The sequence below is a fragment of the Myxocyprinus asiaticus genome, chromosome 44 (genome assembly GCF_019703515.2).
Source record: "Myxocyprinus asiaticus isolate MX2 ecotype Aquarium Trade chromosome 44, UBuf_Myxa_2, whole genome shotgun sequence".
NCBI classification, from domain to species: Eukaryota; Metazoa; Chordata; class Actinopteri; order Cypriniformes; family Catostomidae; genus Myxocyprinus; species Myxocyprinus asiaticus.
The window spans coordinates 32,042,831-32,058,745 of record NC_059387.1 but is presented as its reverse complement, the minus strand read 5'-3'; the positions used below and the strand labels follow the sequence as shown (position 1 = coordinate 32,058,745).

Sequence of the window (15,915 nt, the reverse complement as noted above, 5' to 3'; positions counted from 1 at the left end):
GCTCGCAGTCTTCGCTCTAATTCGTCCCAAAGGTGCTCTATCAGGTTGAGGTCAGGACTCTATGCAGGCCAGTCAAGTTCTTCCACACCAAGCTCACTCATCCATGTCTTTATGGACCTTGCTTTGTGCACTGGTGCGCAGTCATGTTGGAACAGGAAGGGGCCATCCCCAAACTGTTCCCACAAAGTTGGGAGCATGGAATTGTCCAAAATCTCTTGGTATGCTGAAGCATTCAGAGTTCCTTTCACTGGAACCAAGCCCAGCTCCTGAAAAACAACCCCACACCATAATCCCCCCTTCACCAAACTTCACAGTTGGCACAATGCAGTCAGATAAGTACTGTTCTCCTGGCAACCGCCAAACCCAGACTCGTCCATCAGATAGCCAGATGGAGAAGCGTGATTCGTCACTCCAGAGAACGCGTCTCCACTGCTCTAGAGTCCAGTGGCGGCGTGCTTTACACCACTGCATCCAACGCTTTGCATTGCACTTGGTGATGTATGGCTTGGATGCAGCTGCTCGGCCATGGAAACCCATTCCATGAAGCTCTCTACGCACTGTTCTTGAGCTAATCTGAAGGCTACATGAACTTTGGAGGTCTGTAGCGATTGACTCTGCAGAAAGTTGGCGACCTCTGCGCACTATGTGCCTCAGCATCCGCTGACCCTGCTCTGTCATTTTACGTGGCCTACCACTTCGTGGCTGAGTTGCTGTCATTCCCAATCGCTTCCACTTTGTTATAATACCACTGACAGTTGACTGTGGAATATTTAGTAGCGAGGAAATTTCACGACTGGACTTGTTGCACAAGTGGCATGCTATCACAGTACCACGCTGGAATTCACTGAGCTCCTGAGAGCAGCCCATTCTTTCACAAATGTTTGTAGAAGCAGTCTGCATGCCTAGGTGCTTCATTTTATACACCTGTGGCCATGGAAGTGATTGGAACACCTGAATTCAATTATTTGGATGGGTGAGCGAATACTTTTGGCAATATAGTGTATATACAGGTGCATCTCAATAAATTGGAATGTCGTGGAAAAGTTCATTTATTTCAGTAATTCAACTCAAACTGTGAAACTCGTGTATTAAATAAATTCAATGCACACAGATTGAAGTAGTTTTAGTCTTTTTAATTGTGATGATTTTGGCTCACATTTAACAAAAACCCACCAATTCACTATCTGAGATGCACCTGTGTGCGTGTGTGTGTGTATATATATATATATATATATATATATATATATATATATATATATATATATATATATTAAATCTGTATTTTGAGTTTACTCAGGTTGCCTTTGTTTTGTTATATATCGTTTAAATATCTAAAACAATTTAGTATGAAAAATAGAAGAAATCAGGAAGGGGGCAAATACTTTTTCACAGCACTGTGCATAACAGAAAAATCATCCCAGGAAAATGTCTGAAAGAAAAAACTGACTGACATACCATATAGGCCTATTAATAAATCCATATTTAGACAACCATGAAAACCCCCCAGTTGTCTGCCATTTCCACGAACTTTGTTATCTGTATCGGTAAAATCCACAATCAGTCAACCTCAACTCCATAGTGTTTTAGAAATTAAAAACTCACCTAGTTTGCAGGCCAATTGAAGGTCAATCATCTTGATGAGGGTTCCAGTGCTGTTGACACAGACAATGTTCTCTGGCTTCAGCATTTACACCAATTTTTTAATACGTTTTTTAAAACGTTTACTTGCTGCATGCATTTTTATAAAAGCTGCATGCATTATTAGAATTAGAAAGTGTTTAAAATAGTTTTATTATTATTATACTGGGCAGTACCCATGTTCCATAGCTCAGGTCTAATTTACTGTACAATTTAAGACAGTTTATGGATAGCTTTGAGTAAACTCAATACTCGAGAATCATTACAATCTCTGAAGGGGTGTCATAGGCTGCGAGACATTGGACCAGCTTTGGGTGATGCACTTCGTTCATCAGCTTTAATTCTTTACGAGCTGCTGCTTTCTCTCTGAAGCTGCGGGCTCGGTAGATTTACCAGCACACACCCTACCTGTCTGCTTATGGGTCATCCTGAACACCTCCCCAAACGTCCCCCTGTGAAAGAATAAGATAATTATATATATTTAAATGTATTTACTCAAGAAGATTATCTTTGAGATGACCCACTTACAGAATTTAGACTTTGTTTATTTGAAGACATGGATACTCACACTCCTAGTTTTTCATGGATGTGGTAATGATCCCTCACTTTGTGCGTGGTGTCAATCACAACATCCACGTATGAGGTCACTTCCTGTTGTTGTTCACCTAGAACACAATCATGCGTCAGTCTCTTGCTTGATCGTCACTGACTTGGGCTGTGTTCTCAATGGAAAGCTAGCATACTGCATAATGTCCAGAACACACTAAATGTTGCCAACTATTTTCTTTAAATAGTATGTGAAAGAGCATGCTATATTTGTCAGACCTCACTGTATTTTGCTTGTTTTAAAGAAAAGGAGGGAACAAGTCTAAATTATTTTTGTGGTAAATCAACATTATTCCACAAATGCAGTCATTTGAGCTTAACTTGTATTGAACACTGAATACTCCTTTAAAAATACAACATAAACATATTGATTGATTCCCAAGATAACTAAACACCACTTGCATGACCATTAAGTTGTGTGACAACTGTTGGAAATAGATACATGGTGCCTACATTTTAAACAATTTAAAAATGCTAGTATACAATGTATACTGTGCAGTGTTCACTTAGTAGTAAGCTAACATTCCATTCCCAACATAGTAAGGTCAAGTGAAGCACGTAAGTGCAGGTTGTTCCATTGTTTACTTGTCATTGACCTAATATGCACAGTATGCATTCCATATACTAGAAAAAGTAGTATGCTATTCTAAAATAGCCACACTAACGGAGTTCTATGGGGTCCAACTGTGTTTGTACAGAATAAACAATGAATGTGGAGTAGTTTGTCCAAGGAAAAGTTCTACCTGCAGTATCCATCTTAATGCAGTCCGATTCCTCACTCGGCTCGCTGACTCCCACTGCGTTGCAGGCACGGACTCTAAAGAGATACTCCCCTTGCGGGTCGAGACCAGAACAAACGTGATAGGTGTTCCAACACCGGTTAGCGAGTTCAACCCAGTCCTCTAGTTCTGTTTGGCCTAGTCTTGAAGCTCAACCATATAGCCGGTTATGGCAGAACTTCCGTCGTAGCATGGCCTAGACCAATACAGGACCAGAGACGTGTGTGTCAGCTGCGACACAAACGGACACGAGGCTGGAGGGTCTGGGTGATCTGGAAGACAGTGTGATGCCATGCCACCTTCTATGGCTATTTTTATGGTGAAACCCAGGTTAAAAAACTCAGCAAAAAAAGAAACATCCCTTTTTCAGGACACTGTATTTAAAGATAACTTTGTAAAAATCCAAATAACTTTACAGATCTTTATTGTAAAGGGTTTAAACAATGTTTTCATGCTTGTTCAATGAACCATAAACAATTAATGAACATGCACCTGTGGAACGGTCATTAAAACACTAACAGCTTACAGATGGTAGGCAAATAAAGGTCACAGTTATAAAAACTTAGGACACTAAAGAGACCTTTCTACTGACTCTGAAAAACACCAAAAGGATATGCCCAGGGTCCCTGCTCATCTGCGTGAACGTGCCTTAGGCATGCTGCATGGAGGCATGAGGACTGCAGATGTGGCCAGGGCAATAAATTGCAATATCCGTACCGTGAGATGCCTAAGACAGCACTACAGGGAGACAGGAAGGACAGCTGATCATCCTCACAGTGGCAGACCACGTGTAACAACACCTGCACAGGAACGGTACATCCGAATATCACACCTGCGGGACAGGTACAGGATGGCAACAATAACTGCCTGAGTTACACCAGGAATGCACAATCCCTCAATCAGTGCTCAGACTGTCCACAATAGGCTGAGAGAGGCAGGACTGAGGGCTTGTAGGCCTGTTGTAAGGCAGGTCCTTACCAGACATCACCGGCAACAACGTCGCCTATGGGCACAAACCCACCTTCACTGGACCAGACAGGACTGACAAAAAGTGCTCTTCACTGACGAGTCGCGGTTTTGTCTCACCAGGGGTGATGGTTGGACTCGCGTTTATCGTCGAAGGAATGAGCGTTACACCGAGGCCTGTACTCTGGAGCGGGATCGATTTGGAGGTGGAGGGTCCGTCATGGTCTGGGGCGGTGTGTCACAGCATCATCGGACTGAGCTTATTGTCATTGCAGGCAATCTCAATGCTGTGCGTTACAGGGAAGACATCCTCCTCCCTCATGTGGTACCCCTCCTGCAGACTCATCCTGACATGACCCTCCAGCATGACAATGCCACCAGACATACGCTCGTTCTGTACGTGATTTCCTGCAAGACAGGAATGTCTGTGTTCTGCCATGGCCAGCAAAGAGCCTGGATCTCAATCCCATTGAGCATGTCTGGGACCTGTTGGATCAAAGGGTGAGGGCTAGGGCCAAAAAAAAAAAAAAAAAACTAAGATGTTTAAGATCCATTTTTAAGAGTGAATAAGACAAATGGGCGAGACTGGTTACTGGTAATACATACAGTGAGGAGATAATGAATGGTCTCATTGCAAGGATCAACCACTTGGCCAGCATCTGAAACCACTGTAAAGAAGCCATTAAATACTCATGTTGTTTGAAACCTTTATGACTTTCATCTGTGGGATACAAAAGATGTTCGACAGAATGTTAGCCCAAATCACCATTCACTGTTGCATCTTTTGTTCGCATTATAGTGAATGGTGACTGAGACTTACATGAGGGAGTAGAAAATGACAACAATTTAAAATTTTGGGTAAAATATCCTTCTAAAAATGACCGTTCCCTAATAGTCAATTTTAAAGCTATCTACATTTGGTTTTCAATTAGCTATTTTTGTCTTACCAATCACAGTATGTGTTATTGTCCAGTGAGCTGTACCTCCCCAGTTACGAACAAAAAGGGAATAAGTTCCTGCATCTACAGGCAGAACCTTGGAGAGAACCAGAGTGCTGCTACTGTTGGTGCTCTTCACAGATGTTTGGGGTCCCTCCAACACAACCTAATGAGACCGCAACAGAGAGCACAATTAAACTGACAGTCTATTTGGACACTTCTTTTGCATAAGATTAAAATGTAATGAAACCAAACAAAGTGGCATCTGAGCTTTTCTCAGAGCTAACTTCACTTTCATGAGCATTTTTGCAATTACTTTTCACCGACTGTTGCAAGTCAATTGACACAATTGCACTTTTAGAAGACATTCAGGAATTATCCAAGCAAGTATTTGACCTGTAATATTTTTTTCTTTAATCTCCAACATGTTTACTGATGTTTAATTTCCCCAAAATATGAACTTCCATGAATTTGAGATTTATTTATTTTTTACAAGGTGCACTCAGTAAGTTTTCTTCATGTTGTCTTGGACTTACACTGACACCTAGTGGCCTGGATGCAGCATCATTCAAACAACAGTTTTTAGTTACCGATCCCATTGTAAAAATTCACAGTCAGCCATGATTAATTAAATGCAAGAGTAAAAGTGTCCAATTACAGGGTGGTTACTGAGATTTAGAGAGTTTTATATGGCTGGTCATGTGACCCCAACATGGCCGCCCCCATGAGGGGACTCACTCCATTAAGAATAAAACCGATTCGATAAGGTTACTGATATGACTGGAGTTGTAAATACAGATGCTTCTGCATAAATTAGAATTATGTACCTGATTTCAAGCATTTTTCCTCTCTGTTCCTTAGTTTGGTTCCATTTTCTATTCTCCTTGGCATGTCCATTGGAGTCTTCAAAGGTGTTGAAGCTTTCAGGTCTAGTCTGAATGTAGAAATGTAGTTCTTCCTTTGACCATTTTTTATAGAGGCCATTATTACATTGTGCTAAGTTCAAAACTGGCAGTTATATCAGAGTTTTCCAAACCCCTTCTTCTTCATCTTCTTCTTCTTCTTCTTCTTCTTCTTCTTCTTTATCTCTCTTCCTCTTCAGAATTCAACCCCACACAACTTGTTTTTTATGTGCATGTGTTCCCATGTCTCTTGGTCTGTGCTTAATTTCTGACAGCATTCTTACTATGTCAGGTCGCAGGAAATAGCAGGCAGTATCAGTTAAATCTGATAAATAGTGAGGGAGAGGGAGGGAGAGGGGCCAGCTAAACAAAACAAGTGACACAGAGGTATTACCCAAGTAGGTGGGGCGTCCACCTGAGATGTGACCGAAAACTACTTAATCACTGTCAAAATCCAAAACAACAAAGAAATGACAGAACATTGTTTCTAGAATATTCACAAATTTATTCATCTCATAGATGGAGAGAAAACTTTGTGTGCATTAAAACTTAATGCTTAACTCATCCACTTGACAAAACATTGAAATACACCTCCCAGTACTGTTTCCTCATTGTGGGCGTGTATGACATTATGACATTCGTTCAAAATGTGGGTGAGCCTATCGGGTTGCTCTGATTTCTTCAGTTGGTGTTAACCTATTTTTACGAATATATATTTAGATATTATCTATATGTTTATATAGGGAAAATTCAGGTAAATTGGGAATAAACATTCTAAATATTGTCTTAATGAAAACTTAAAAATGCAGAAAGGTTTCTGTAAGGGTTAGGTTTAGGTAGGGTATTGAAAATATTATTTAGCATAAAACAACAGAGTGTGTAAACCAGTTTTGTTTGGCAAATGCAATGTCTTATTATTATTATATGATTCTATATAATGATATATATATATATGATTCTATTGGAAGTTTGATTCATGTTATGAGTAATGCTCCTTTATATGAATTGTCCACTGTATGTGGGTTTTTGTCACAGTGTGAATATAGTGCCTATAGCTACTTTGAACTTATTCATTTGTTTTCATATATCCGGAAAATTCAACAGAGGAACATTTTATTGCTCAGATGTTACGCTTTTATGGCTCAGTCTTAATTTTATTGAGAATGTGCACATAGCTGGACTTGGATGTGTCTGATGAGAACATTTGAGCTCACATTGAAATCTCCAACATTTGATGTCAGACTTTGGTATCGCTGATCTCTTCTGAAACTCTAGAAAAGGCATGCCTGAGAACACTTATTTTTCTCAGGGAAAAAATCTTTGAAGCAGGAGATTTAAGCGAAAGTCTCCATTTGTGCTCCATTTAATCTCATTGTTATCTACAGTAGGAGAAACTACTGAGATGTTCCTATGGGCAGAAGCATTTTAAAGTCACAGGATTTCAAGGAAACGGTCCAGCAGGAGTAATTAAAGTAGATAATTACTGGAATATGCAGTTTTTGAGGATGAAGATGATGCAAGCAGTAATCTGATTATACACACACCGTGATCTTTAAGGAAAAACAAATACACCCTAATACCCGGAATGTTTTTCATGGAAAAATAACACATACAGAAGCATACATGCTTTTGGGCACACAAGCATTTCTGAGGAACGGGGAAGAGAAAATATCATTAGAAATTGCTCAATCCAGGAAAGAGGCTTCGGTTGTGCTGCTTTGGAAATATGGGACGTTAATTCAGCAACATCTGGTCCCCACAACCTCTTAAGCAAGAAGTTTTAAAAGGGATTTCAAAATAGATAAAAATAAATTAATGTTATATTTTTTTTTTTACCTACAAACAATGATCCAGTGACTAATCACTTAAAAAAAAAATTTTTTTTAATGAAAATATAAAGTATAAAACGCATGTGCCATGTTGGTTTCATATGATTTTGAAAAAAAAAAACTTGTATATAATTTTATATACTAGATATTTTAATAAATGACTATGTCAAACTACTTTTAAGAAGCCTTTTGAAATTAGATGGAAATGAGTAAAGATTTCAGGATCAGGCAGCATCACCTTGACATGTTTTTCATGCCCCACAAAAACATCCAATTTATTTTTAATTCAGATATAGAACATGTTCTGTTCATCATATAAGATAAGTCATTGTTTGTATGACATGCATTCTTAATGTATTTACTGAATAAATTAATTAGCATCCAGAAAATTAGTATCATTTACAAAGAAATCATAAAAACATTAGAGAAAATAATTTTAGGGTTTCCTCTCTCCTCTCCAGTTCTTCAGTCTGTATTAAGTTCCTACCGGCACTCCAGCTCCAGCTGTAAGTGGAGAAGGTCTCCTGAAATTGTTTGTTGTCTTGCAAACCAAAGGAGTTCTCCAGAGATCTCCATAAGACCCACATGTCACACTGCTTGGGCTCTGTCAGACTGGACAGGTACGAATCAGCACCTTCCCTAACCTGAAAGTATATATGCACATGAAAATTCCAACTAATATTGGAATTTGGTCATATTCCAGTTATGATATATATATGTATCATGTAATCATGTACCCAACCCAATAGACAAAACCCGATTTAGACAATATTCCTATTTCTAAAAATCTGAATAAGGCAGCTGGCAAATATCTTTATTAATCTGAATAATTTTTCATGTAAACACCTTATTCTGAATATTTACTGTTCATTTATTTCTGCACTGTCTAAATGAAAGTTATAATGAGTGCTACGAGGAAGACATATATAGGACTAGTGCACCTTGCTGCGAATGTGTCCGATGTCGTCATATGTGAGTTTCGCCACGTCTTTTACATTCAGATCAACACTGATCTGCACAGGTGTGATCGGTGCTTTGGTCTCAGCTCCCCAGTGACTCCATAAGAGCTTCTATGAAGAAACAAAGACAGAGAATTTAATTTCATATACAAGTATCTACAATTTTATGTTATTTTAAGTTCATGGATACAACAAATCTTTAGTTCTCTATATAGTTCTTTCTGTGCACACATTTTTGTGTAATGCATTTGTTCCCATTGCTAATGATGAAATAAATGCATGTCATGTCAATAAAGTTCAATTCATGCAATAATTAATAGTAGTAACCTCACCTCTTGTGTTTTTCCTTTCAGAGTAAGCAGTCTGCTACTACCCTCAATAGAAACAGTGTTCCTGGTCTTTACAGACTATGTAGAGGAAAAGGCTTTGCAGAGCTTCTCTTTTCTCTAACAGTCAAACTAGGCATTATAGAGTATGGGCTCATTCTCTGGACTAAAGGGAATTATATATCATTTATGCCTAAATAAATAGCACTCTTCCAAAATATATTTCAATTAGTATTAGTATTGGTATTGTAGTATAATATAACTCAGTGATCATAGTGTAGTATATGACTATACATACAGTATGTAATGTAGTGATGTGACATGTTTGTAGTGTAGTACAGTATGGTGTGGTGCAGTATATGGTATAGTATAACACAGCAGGGTATTGCATAACTCAGGGTAACAGATAGTCGTATAGCATATTAAGAGTGTAGTGTAGTATAGTACAGTATGGTACAGTGTTGTACTAAGATACAGTATGTAGTATAGAAAAGTATAGTGCAGTGTAATATGGAATAGTATAGTATGGAATGGTGTTGTATAGTCATCGGTGGTCACTCGAGGCGAGTATGACAGTCCTCTCCATTGGGTCGTATACTTGTGGGCCTTCAGATGGCTGTAGAGGCCGATCCACGATCCACATACTTTGGTGCAGTGTGGGCAGGGGAGAGTAGTGGTGGTTGGTGGTGGTTGAGCCTTTTTTCTTTCTCCTTGCAAAGTTGTCACTTTGTCTCTGCGGCACGGCGGAGTTCTATTTCATGACGTACAGCTCCTTCCTGCTCGGATTTCTTCCAGGAGCACCTGCCCAGTGCAATGTGTTCCCAGTTGCTCGATGTGATGTGGAATTTCTTCAGAATGGTCTTGATATTATCCTTGTAACGTTTCTTTTGCCCGCCGGTGGCTCGCTGACCTTCCTTCAGCTGGGAGTACGGGATCTGTTTGGGGAGACGTGTGTTGGACATGCAGATGACATGGCCTGACAATCGGAGTTGGTACTGCATTATTGTGGTGGTGATGCTAGTCATGTTGGCTTCCTCCAAGACGCTGATGTTGGTGCATCTGTCCTCCCAGCTGATCCTCAGAATCTTTCATAAGGATCTTTGGTGGTGTTGTTCCAGGGCTTTCAGGTGCCTGCTGTAGGTGGTCCATGACTCGGCTCCATACAGCAGGGTGGGGAGGACAATGGCTCTGTAGACCAGGAGTTTTGTTTGGGCTGTTAGGTCTCTGCCTTTGAAGACTCTTTTCCTGAGTCTGGCATAGGCTCCACTGGCACAACTCAGGCAATGGTTGACCTCAGAGTTGATGTCAGCTTTTGAGGAAAGAAGGCTGCCGAGGTAGGGGAAGTGGTCCACGTTTTCATGAGTGGTATTGTCCATTTTTATGGTGGGCTGGGTAGATGACTGGTTGGGTGAAGGTTGATGTAGACTTCTTGATGTTTAAGGCTAGGCCCAGGGCTCTGTATGCCTTGGCAAAGGAATTCAGGATGCCCTGGAGGTCTTCTGCAGAGTGTGCTGCAATGACATTGTCGTCCGTGTACTGAAGCTCCGTGATGGTGGTGTTGCTGACTTTGCTCTTGGCTTTGAACCTGTTAAGGTTGAAGAGTCTGCCGTCAGTTCTGTACAGGATTGGAATCCCCTGTGGTAGCTCTTCTCCAATAAGGTGGAGTATGGCAGCAATGAAGATGGCAAACAGGGTGGGTGTGATGATGCATCCCTGTTTGACCTCTGTTTCCACAGTGAAAGGCTCAGACTCAGATCTGCTGTTGCTGAGCACTGTGACTGACATGCCAGCATGTAGAAGTCTCAGTATTCTGATGTACTTGTCATGACAGCCTTACCTTGATAGTATGCTCCACAGAGCATGGCGGTCTACCATGTCAAAAGCCTTTGTCAGGTTTATGAAGGCCACGTACAAAGGCTGCCTTTGTTCACGGCATTTTTCCTGTAGTTGGTGTGCTGTGAGTATCATGTCTGCTGTACCTCTAGATGGGCGGAAGCCACACTGTGATTCTGGAAGTACTTCCTCAGACAGTGGTAGCAGTCTGTTTGCAAGGACATGAGCATGGACTTTGCCTGTTGTTGACAGGAGTCCCCCTTCTTGAATATGGTCACTATTAGAGCATCCCTGAGCTCTGAGGGAAGTTCTCCTTTTTTCCAGACCTTGAGGAGTAGGGCATGGATGTGGTACAGGAGCTCTGATCCACCTTCCTTTAAGATCTCAGCTGGGATCCCATCTGGACCGGCGGCCTTGTTGTTCTTAAGGCTCCTGATGGCATCTTGAACCTCTATTAAAGTTGGAGGTTCCCCCATGTCTTCTCTGATGGGACTCTGGGGGATGTGGCTAGTATTGTCTGTTTCAGTTGTGCTGTCACAGTTGAGGAGTTCTTGGAAGTGCTCCTTCCATCGGGCGTTAATGGACTCGTTGTCCTTCAGCAGCTCCAACCCGTCTTTTGAGCACAGGGGGTTTAGGCCACGGTAGCTTGGACCATAGACGGCCTTGGTAGCACTGAAAAAGCCTCTGGTTTCACCCGAGTGTGCCAGTCTCTGGATTTCCAGAGCTTTTTCTGTCCACCAAGAGTTCTTTAGCTCCCTCACCTGTCTCTGGACATCTGCCTTGGCTTCCTTTTCTTGGAGATGAGTTGTTCTATCTCTGTGTCGTTCTCATCAAACCAGTCCTGGTGTTTTCTGGACTTGTACACAAGAATGGTTTTGCAGGTAGCGAGGATGGTTGATCTTGGCTCCAGTGCTCTTCGATATCATCAGGGTATTCCTGTTGGAGGCTTTCCACAAGAGAGGCCTGAAGTCGCTGTTGGATGGCAGTTTCATCCAGGCTTTCAAGTTTCAGTCTTGGTTGGATCTGCTTCTTTTGAACTCTCCTCTTCCTCTTGAGTTTGATTGACATGTGGAGAGGATGAGGCGATGATCTGTCCAGCAGTCATCTGCATCAATCATGGCCCTTGTGATGTTCACGTCATGGCAGTCCCTGGCTCGTATAATGACATGGAGTGCTCAGGGGGGCAGTGGTGGCTCAGCAGTTAAGGTTCTGGGTTACTTATCAGAAGGTTGGGGGTTCCAGCCCCAGGACCACCAAGATGCCACTGTTGGGCCCTTGAGCAAGGCCCTTCACCCATCTGCACCAGGGGTGCCATATCATGGCTGACCCTGCACTCTGACCCCAGCTTAGCTGGGATATGTGAAAAAAAAAGAATTTCACTGTATATGTGCAAATGTGTGATAAATAATTATAATTATAAATTATGCTGAGAAGCGTAACTCCATTGGAGTTGATGTTCTCGATGCCTTCCTTTCCTATAGTGCCCTTACAGAGATGTTGGTCCCGGGCCAACCCTGGCATTGAAGTCTCCTAGGAGAATAATCTTATCCTCCCTGGGGATTCTTGACAGTGTCTCGTCTAAGCAGGCGTAGAAGGTCTCTTTTACTTCCTCTTCAGAGGCTAAAGTAGTGGCATAGGCACTCACAGCTGTTGCTATCTGGTTGTTGGCAAGCACCAGATGGATGGTCATGAGACACTCACTGATCTCCACAGGAAGTTCAAAGAGGTGGCTGATGAGCTGGTTCCTAATGGCAAATCCAACACCATGGATCCTGGGCTCATCAGCAGCTTTTCCTTTCCAGAAGAAAGTGTAGCCACACTTCTCCTCCTTCAGTTGTCCTTCGTCTGCCAGTCAGGTTTCAGAAAGTTCAGCTAGGTCAATCTGGTATCTCTCAGTTCTCTAGCGATGATCGCGGTTCTCCTCTCTGGTCTGTCACTGTTTGCACTATCCATCAGTGTGCGCACATTCCAGGCTCCAAAGTTCATAGTTCTGTGTTTCTGACCGTGAATGGTGATCCCCCTGGATGCGGTAATCCAGTCGGGAGGTTTGAGGCAGGCTATTTTTAGGGCACCTTTTCTAGCCCCTTCCCCAGGTGGGGTGAGCAGAGTGGATCCTAAAGAGAGCTGCTCAGTCGTGGGTGCAGCTGCCAAAGGGCTCTTTCTACCTCGTTCCAAGAGCCCAGCGACTGAGTCTAGCACCCACCGCCTAATGTGCCGGTTCATGACTAGGGGCTTCCGGATCTCACAATCCTGCCCCCGTCGCCACTTGCTGGTCGCCATAGGACTTAAACCGGGATGTTAGGGTGGATTCCCTTTAAAGAGGATGCCTGTGCGTGATTTTGTTTAACGTGGGGAGACTGGTACACGGACAGCCACCACACGGTCCTTGACAGATCTGGGTCAGGATCCAGTGGCATGGAGTCCAAGACGACTGGGGGCCCTTTTCTGCTGCAGCCTTCATCCGCCTTCCCAGCTGTTGTGATGCTCCCCTAAAGCAAGCCATCATCCTCTGCCTGTTCCACCGTTGAAGTCTTGGTTGGATTGCTCTTTGTCAGGGACCTCCCCCTCAACCTTACCGCCATGGGTGGCCCTACCAGGAGCATAGCTCCAGGCAGTATTGCTCTTGGGATCTCAGGACCACACAATCCTCTCCACCACGACAAGGTGACAATCCCCGGTATGGTGTAGTATATTATGGCATGGTACGGTATAGTATGGAATAGTAAAATATGGTATAGTATAGAATGGGGTGGTATAGTATTGCTTAGCATGGTATAGCATGTTATGGTATATTTTGACATAAAGTATGGTATAGTATGTCACGGTATAGTAAAGTATGGTATATCATGGTATGGTATAGTATGGCATGGTACAGTAGGGTATAGTATGGTAAAGTATGGTTTGGTATAGCATAGTATAGTATGGTAAAGTACGGTATAGTATAGTATGGTATAGCATGGTAAAGTATGGTATAGTATAGTATGGTATAGCATGGTATGATATAGTGTAGTATGGCATTTTATGGCATGGTACGGTGTAGTATAGTATGGTATGATATAGCATAATATATTATTTTACAGTATAGTATGGTATATGATGGTATAGCATGGTAGGGTATATTATAGTATAGTATGGCATGGTACGGTGTAGTATAGTATGGTTTGGTATAGTATGGTATAGCATGGTATAGTATAGTATGGTAAAGCATGGTTTGGTATAGTGTAGTATAGTATGGTATAGCATGGTATGATATAGTGTAGTATGGCATTTTATGGCATGGTACGGTGTTGTATAGTATGGTATGATATAGCATAGTATATTATTTTACAGTATAGCATATTGCAGCATGGTATATTATGGTATAGTATAGTATGGCATGGTACAGTGTAGTATGGTATGGTATTGCATGGTATTGTATAGCTTGGTAAAGTACGGTATAGTATAGTATGGTACACTATAGTATGTTATGGTATAATGTAGTATACTGTAGCATGGAATAGAATGGCATAGTATAGCATGGTTTATTATTGTATAGTATAGTAGTACTGTACAGTGAGGTTTTCTGTATTCACCCTGTGGCTGGATGTATTTCATCAGTTGTTTGGGCTTCAGGCTCACCAGATGAGCTGGTTTATCATTAGGTAGGTTATCAGATGATTCTGATGGTGCTCTGCTGGAGCAGATCTCCAAACAGCATGTGGAGGCTCATGCTACTCTCTGCAATCCATGCACAATTTACCATGCACCCCATTGAGAGCGAGAACCACTAATCGCGACCACGAGGAGGTTACTCCATGTGACTCTAACCTCCCCAGCAACCGGGCCAATTTGGTTGCTTAGGAGACCTGGCTGGAATCACTCATCACCCTGGATTCAAACTGGCGACTCCAGGGATGGTAGTCAGTGTCAATACTCGCTGAACTACCTAGGCCCCCGATCATTTGATTGTATTAATTAATGATTTAAGAGCAGTCAGACATTTTAAGGGTTAAATACAGAGGCATCTGCAAGACCTACTTTTATATGTATTTTTAAAACCTCTGTTGTAAAGAATGTTACATTCACTGTTGATTGAGAGAACAGTAATAGATGAATCAGCAAAACCCTTGGTCATTTTGATGCTCTAGTATGTTTTTGATTACCTGACAATTTCTCCAGTTGCAGCGCTGAGAATGAGTGCTGCCTCTATGACTTTATTCAGGAAATCATAGAACAGAGTACCTGATACCTTCATCAAGTGATCTGGTTTATGTTCTACACTAATAGAGAGAGATGAAGAAAGGCTCTGATGATGTGGTAAAAGTGTGGTGTCAAATTATGAGTTGGAAACGATGGTCAGATATTGTACATGACTGCATACTAGTCAACAACTCAGCATAGAATATATAGTAGAATCTAAACTAAACAAAACATGGAGTATTAAACATTAACACTTCCACATTTTCCATTGTTGAATATTATATATGAGGTGTGAAATATAAGATGAGCTGTTAGGGGCTTTAGTCTCATAAAAGTGGGAACATTCAAGTTAACCTTTCAGACACCTGGAGAACATCTGACAATCTGTCATCACAGAAGGGAAATCCTTCTGAAGGCAAAAAATATATATATTTAAATATATTTAATATATTTCTATTTGCATTGTAAGTTGTCATTTTGTTTTCTTCATGCATATTTATGCACCCATAAATAGGACATTATAGAAGACTAAAAAGAAAATGTCCATTACCATAAAAAAGGTAACTGGAAAGTTGAGCGAAATAATTAGTCATTGTGCACGTAAACTTGAAAATGTAATGCATGTAAAAAATTAACAAATAAATGGCATACTGTACATATTTACATTAAATACCAAATACCAATGCACTTGTTTACAGTATCTTAAGCCATGTTTGTTACTTATGTAATAAATCACATGCAATTTGTACTCTATAAAGCTTTTAATGCAGAAAACAATTCTAGTGTCATTCATACTTGATAAATTTGAGATCAGTACATTTGTGGTTTCAAGGGATTTAACAGAACATCACAAACTTAAAAATAAAGATTAGAGATGGTTAGATCTGAACTTATCAATGAGCAGCATTCAACTGTTCATCTTCTCAAGGAACAGGCAAGTTCACCGAAAAAAATAAAAAA

The 15,915-nt window shown here is 41.2% G+C and overlaps 1 pseudogene; it reads right to left on the bottom strand.

The window, feature by feature from the left end:
* LOC127434541 (myosin light chain kinase, smooth muscle-like) overlaps positions 1–9,968 on the bottom strand; it is a 33,345-nt pseudogene extending 23,377 nt beyond the window's left edge.
* Positions 9,969–15,915: the final 5,947 nt, after the last annotated feature.